The sequence below is a fragment of the Aulostomus chinensis genome, chromosome 1, assembly GCF_037954235.1.
Source record: "Aulostomus chinensis isolate RoL2024-O1b breed Wild chromosome 1, RoL_Achi_v1.0, whole genome shotgun sequence".
Classification (NCBI taxonomy): Eukaryota; Metazoa; Chordata; class Actinopteri; order Syngnathiformes; family Aulostomidae; genus Aulostomus; species Aulostomus chinensis.
The window spans coordinates 11,206,207-11,212,206 of record NC_141320.1 but is presented as its reverse complement, the minus strand read 5'-3'; the positions used below and the strand labels follow the sequence as shown (position 1 = coordinate 11,212,206).

Genomic DNA, 6,000 nt, shown 5'->3' with positions numbered 1-6,000 from the left:
GGTTCCATGGTGTAATGGTTAGCACTCTGGACTTTGAATCCAGTGATCCGAGTTCAAATCTCGGTGGAGCCTCCAGCAGGTCTCGGACTGCGGACTTTGAAGGAGGAATTGCATTTTTCTATGGCCAACTCCTGCTACTTGGCTGTGGCTGGTTGGGAGGAGGCTCAGGCCCTAACAACGCTGCCACCACCTTCAATTAAGACCTCAGTTTTGTCCTGGTTGAGCTGGACAAAGTTCTCTGTCACCATGACAGGTAAATGGACATCAACTGGTCCTGAGTCATCAGGAGACACGGCGATGTGAAAAGGAAAGAATCGCTGCTAGCTTGACAAATAACTGCACAAACCAGGTTCAAGCCTGGACTTTGGACCCTGGTATCTGCAACAACTCCCATCAACTCCTAATCTAGCATCTCTGCTGAGGGTCCAACTATTTTACAGAACATTTGAGCATCACAACACTTAGCAGGACCGTCAAGTTGGATTCTCAGAGACTATTTCCCCAACCACTACATTGGCATCTACACTACCCAGATAGCAGGAGTCTTTGGGCCAGATCCATTTGAAAGCTTCCTGATCCGGCTGTGGTGCACACATGACGGTTTTGGCCCACACATGAAATACAGGTTTTAACCCGAAAGCTCCAAAATCCAAGGTGAAATGAAAATGTGTGGAACTAACTGGATTCGGTCCGAACATCCTAAGGTGCCAAATACTGAAGTAAAATCAGAACTGGACCAATCCTGGGTCTGGTGTGGTGCTGATCTGCAATTGGGATGCGGGCCGTTTTTGGGCCATCGTGCGTCTAGACACTGTTTGTGTTCAAATTTAAAGTCCCACAATAAGAAGTAGCTGAATCTGACAGGTGAAGGTTTGGAACTACAAGATGGTTGATGTTTCCTTGACTTGATGCTCTGACTGTCAGGGTGGATGACAGCTTCTTCTGCTGCTGCATCTTAGTAGCTAAGATTTGTGTCCAACCAGATCAACTTAAAGAGCTTCAACAGACAAACTGTCCAGTTTAACAACAAATACCAGTCAGTAGGGCTGGGTATCGATTCAGATTTTCCTAATCGATTGGATTCGATTTTCCGAGGTCCGATTCAATTCAATTCACGATTCAATCCGATTCAACGTCCATTTATTTATTTATTTAAACCTGACCAAGTGACTGACAACACAAAAAAATGAATGAATATAAATCAAATTAAAATAAATTACAAGATAGACAATGTAAATAAAGTATCTCCAAAGATGACACACATAAACAGGACACTCACTTAGCTACAACTGTCTCACAGCTTTTGTGCAATAACACTACAATGGTTGTGACAACTGCATCAGAACAGAATTAACAGCCAGCTGTTGACTCAAATAAATGTAGGCAAATTAAAATAGCACCAATATCTCAGTTTTTTGGAACATGGTCTGTATATTTGAAACATACAATGTAAACTGAAAAACACCATCAGACAAGTGGTGACATTCCATCTTGTTTTCCAGGCATTCTGAACTTCCTGTTTGGGTTTGGTTTGTTTTTCATTCATGCAAAAAAGAAAAGTATTTCCAAGTCTAAACAGCTCTGAATTACTCCTTAAAGGGTTTTCTTGACACACGAATAAAAAAGATCTTGTAAACTTCTGAACAATAATCACAAACCTAAGTCCATAAAACTTCAAGACCTGTCATCCCTTTTCTTACTTGTTGGAGACAGTAAGATTTTTCTGCATGAAAAGGAGTTGATCAACATGTTGAGGAGTAAGGCAGCTCCTTTTTGCCGTCACAACATCCCCAGTGGTGGAAAAAACCCGCTCGGACGGGACACTGGTACCAGGTACACAAAGGTACCGTTTTGCTTGGTGGGCCAATAGGGGATCCTGCTTTGCATGTGTTCTCCACCAGTTGAGAGGATTCTCAGAGAGTGGAATGGGTGTTACTTCCATGTATATTTTGATTTCATCCTGGGCCTTTTCAAATACAGTTTTCTGTGTAACTGTCTCTTTCCGCATGTAGGCTGACCCTAGGAGAGACATCAGTGCTGAGGATTCCTTTGGTCTCTTTGGTGGAGCAACATCTTCAACAGGATCAGGCACAGCTTCTTCTTTTCCACCAAAAGCAGATGTTTGCTGTTTGAAAATAGCAAGAAAATGATCTGGAAAGACACTTGGAATACAATTCAGAATACAACTGCTTAATATTAAAATAATGAAGACAAATTAAATTTGAGTTGAATACAGTAAAGTACAAAAACTGTAGGAAATAAGGATTTTTTGTGTCAATAACTTACATTAGAAGTCTCTGCCTGTGCCACAACAGAAGCACCAGTCACCAGTCGGGAGAATGTGTGGTTCCAGGCCTCATCAGACAAGAAAGGCAGAGCCTTGAAACGAGGGTCTGACGCTGAAGCAACATAGAGCCTGTCCTTCAAGGCACGAACCTTGAAAAGATATATTTGATCACTTAAATATAATTTAATTGGAAATGAATGTGCATGAATGCACACGCATTCACCTACATACTTTTTAAGCTTACCTTGAATTGAGGTTGTTGTCTGCTGCTGTCCTGACCTCTTTGATGACTGTTGAATCCTGGGGGACACAGCGCATCTCTTCCAACAGTTGTGCATGCAAGGGTGCAATGATGGACAGAGTCGGGGATTTTTCCTCAGACGTGGCAAGAGTAGCTGCTTTCAGTGGCTGAAGGGCTTTGACCACATCCTCTGGGACTCTTACGTCCACTTCTGTCAACGTGCAGACATCTTTCTCGTTTCTGCGTACTTCAGGTGACAGCAGAGCTGCTGAGATGGCTGGTTGCTGCTGGAGGAAACGGTCCAGCATCTCCAGTGAGCTATTCCAACGCGTCACCACGTCAATCACCATCTTGTGCTCAGGAAGCTCCAGCACCCTTTGCTTCTCACTGAGGATGCGGCTCGCCGTAGAGCTACGATGAAAAAATGCAGCCATGCGTCTGACTCTGCCGAGCAAGCGTGCAGCTGTAGGGACTTTCAGCGCAGTTTGCGAGGCTAAATTAAGAAGGTGTGCAAAGCAACCAATGTGCAACAAGCCCGTAATCTCCGCAGCGCGGACAATATTTGCTGCATTGTCAGTTTCGATAGCTTGCACCTTGTTCCTAAGCTTCCACTCGCCTATTGCACTGAATAACAGTTCGCTGAGTTTTCTCGCTGTGTGGCTGGTTTCCACGGCTCTGGTTTGAAGAACATGGCATGCGAGGACCCAGTCGCTAATGTAGTGAGCTGGAATGGTCAGATATGAATCTGTTGCTCTTGACGTCTAACAATCACAAGTCAATGCCACGTTCTCTGCTGAGTGAAGCGAAGTTTCGATGCTTTGTTTTAAGCTTGCGTTCATGTTTGGTATTGTCGAATGTCTTTGCATATAAAAACTGCGACAGCCTCGGTTATCTTATACCTGCTCCAGGCTGCGTTGTTTGAGCCGTGTCGACTGGTTTTCTGCTGGGCGATGTCTTGACAAGTGGAAATTTGTCGTATTCCCACAGTACTTTACCATCCCGTTGCATAGTTTGCATATTGCCCCCCCCCCCCAAGTCGTCATTTTCTCCGTCCTTAAAACCAAAGTGCACCCAAACATCGGCCTTTAATCTCACCGAGTGTGCCTTCAGGGTTGTGCTTCAGTCCGCCATGTTTGCTTGACTGGTAGTAAATTCTCGCAAGATCACATTCCATTAAAACTGCCGCCAAACGCTGATCATGCGAGACTGCCAGAGTTGATACACAGGCTGTTCTCTGCAAGTTAGGAATCGATCTGTGGGTTTTATGAATCGATATCAAACCATGAAAAGGAAAATTGATTCAAATGGATTAAATAGATTTTTTAAACCCAGCCCTACTCATTAACGATAAATCTTCCATGCAAACCAAAGTTAAACACGGTGTTCCCCAAGGTTCAGTGCTGGGGCCGATACTCTTCACTTTATATATGCTTCCTTTAGGTCATATTATTCAAAAACACTCCATACATTTCCATTGTTTCACAGATGATAATCAATTATATTTATCAATAAAGCCGGATGAAGGCCAACAGTTATCCAAACTACAAGCATGCATTCCAGACATGAAGGCCTGGATGACTTATAACTTGTTACTGTTCAACTCTGATAAGACAGAAGTTCCTGTGCTTGGCCCAAAACCCCTTAGAGACACATTATCTAGTGATGTAACTGCTCTATTGTAACTCTTTATTATCATATATTTTTATTTACTTTATTATCAGGCTGTACTAACAAGTGGTTGAAGACTCTGCAGCTGGTCCACAATGCAGGTGCATGCATAGAAATAAAGCGTAAAGCATAGACAAGAAGCATAGACAGAAACTAGGAAGAGAGAGCACATCACGCAAATCTTAGCTTCGCTGCACTGGCCTCCAGTAAAATCCAGAGTAGTGTTTAAAATCCTTCTCCCAGCTTGTGAAGCTCTTAAAGGACAATTCCAGTGCAAAACAAACCAAATGTGTGTTCTTGTATTATTAATTATTTTTGAAGAATTGCAGGGATGTATTTTTGCAACATTCAAAAGTAACCTGGTTTGGTTGCATACTGCAAATTAGCTCTCAACACAGGTTTAACAGAAAAGTCACGCAGAATCTCGTGTCTTTCATGATGTTTCTTGTGTTGCAGCAGGTATCTGGAGGGTGGGGAGCTGTTCATTCCTCCTAGTTGGAAGCACCTGGGCCCATTTTTGATTTATTGTTGTGTTTTTTTTAGTTAAATACATTCATTATTGGCTTTCAACCTGCGTCTCCCACTCTTTTGTCATGGCTTCAGTGTCAAGTTTGGAAAAATGGTTTCTCCCCACTGTGCATTCTCATGTGTCTTTTCAGGTGTCCCTTTACCGAGAATCTTTTAGCACAAACTGAGCAGGGGAATGGTTTCTCCCCAGTGTGCGTTCTTATGTGTTTTTTCAGTTGTGCCTTTATCAAGAATCTTTCAGCACCAAGTGAGCAGGGGAATGGTTTCTCCCCAGTGTGTGTTCTCGTGGTTTTTCAGATATCTCTTTTCTGAGAATCTTGTGCCACAAATTGAGCAGAGGAATGGTTTCTCTCTAGTATGTGTTCTTATGTGGCTTTTCAAATATCCTTGAACAGAGAACATTTTTCCACAAATGGAGCAGGGGAATTGCTTCTCCCCTGTGTGAGTTCTCATGTGCATTTTCAGATGCCCATTTTCTGAAAATCTTGTGCCACAAACTGAGCAGGGGAATGGTTTCTCCCCATTGTGCATTTTCATGTGTCTTTTCAGACCTCTCTTTTCTGAGAATCTTTTGCCACAAACTGAGCAGGGGAATGGTTTCTCTCCAGTGTGTCTTCTCATGTGTCTTCTCAAATTACCCTTTTCTGAGAATCTTCTGCCACAAACTGAGCATGGGAATGGTTTCTCCCCAGTGTGTGTTCTCATGTGATTATTCAAACTCCTTCTGTTCCTAAAATCTTTACTGCATGTTGAGCACCTAAAGGGACGCTCATCCTTCCTGACTTCTGTCTCAGATTCAGAAGGACCAAAGTTCACGTTCCTGATGATCTCTGATTCTCTTTCAGTCTTTACTTTTTGCTCTTTTGAGCTGCAATGACTCACTTCCTGTCCTGGTCTCAATTTCTGAAGCAAATTCCTCCTGGAGCCAAAGGGTTCCTTGTGCTCAGAGGTGGCCGTGTTATCAGGTCTGACCCAATCATCCTCACTGACTTCAGGCTCAGCTTCAGAAGAGTCTGACATCTGGTCTTCAGTCTGGGGTTGTACAAGTGGATCTGGATCTACCTTGCTGGCTGGTTCTGGTTCTGGTCCTCCACTCTCTTCTCCATCAGCTTCTGTTTTCAGAGGATGAACTGGGCTGCTGCTCAGAGACTCTTCCTTCAAGTTCTCCTCAGTTAGACTCTGATGAAGCTGTGGGAACTGAGGTTTCTCTTCGTCCCCTTCTCTCTTCACAGGGACCAGAGTGAAGGGGAACGTGGTGATATCAGCCTCCTGCTGC

At 43.5% G+C, this 6,000-nt stretch overlaps 1 non-coding gene across 1 annotated transcript; it reads left to right on the top strand.

Moving 5' to 3' along the window:
• trnaq-uug (transfer RNA glutamine (anticodon UUG)) lies at positions 1-72 on the top strand. The gene has a single exon. It is a non-coding gene; the product is annotated as a tRNA-Gln (tRNA).
• The last annotated feature ends 5,928 nt before the right edge of the window (positions 73-6,000 follow it).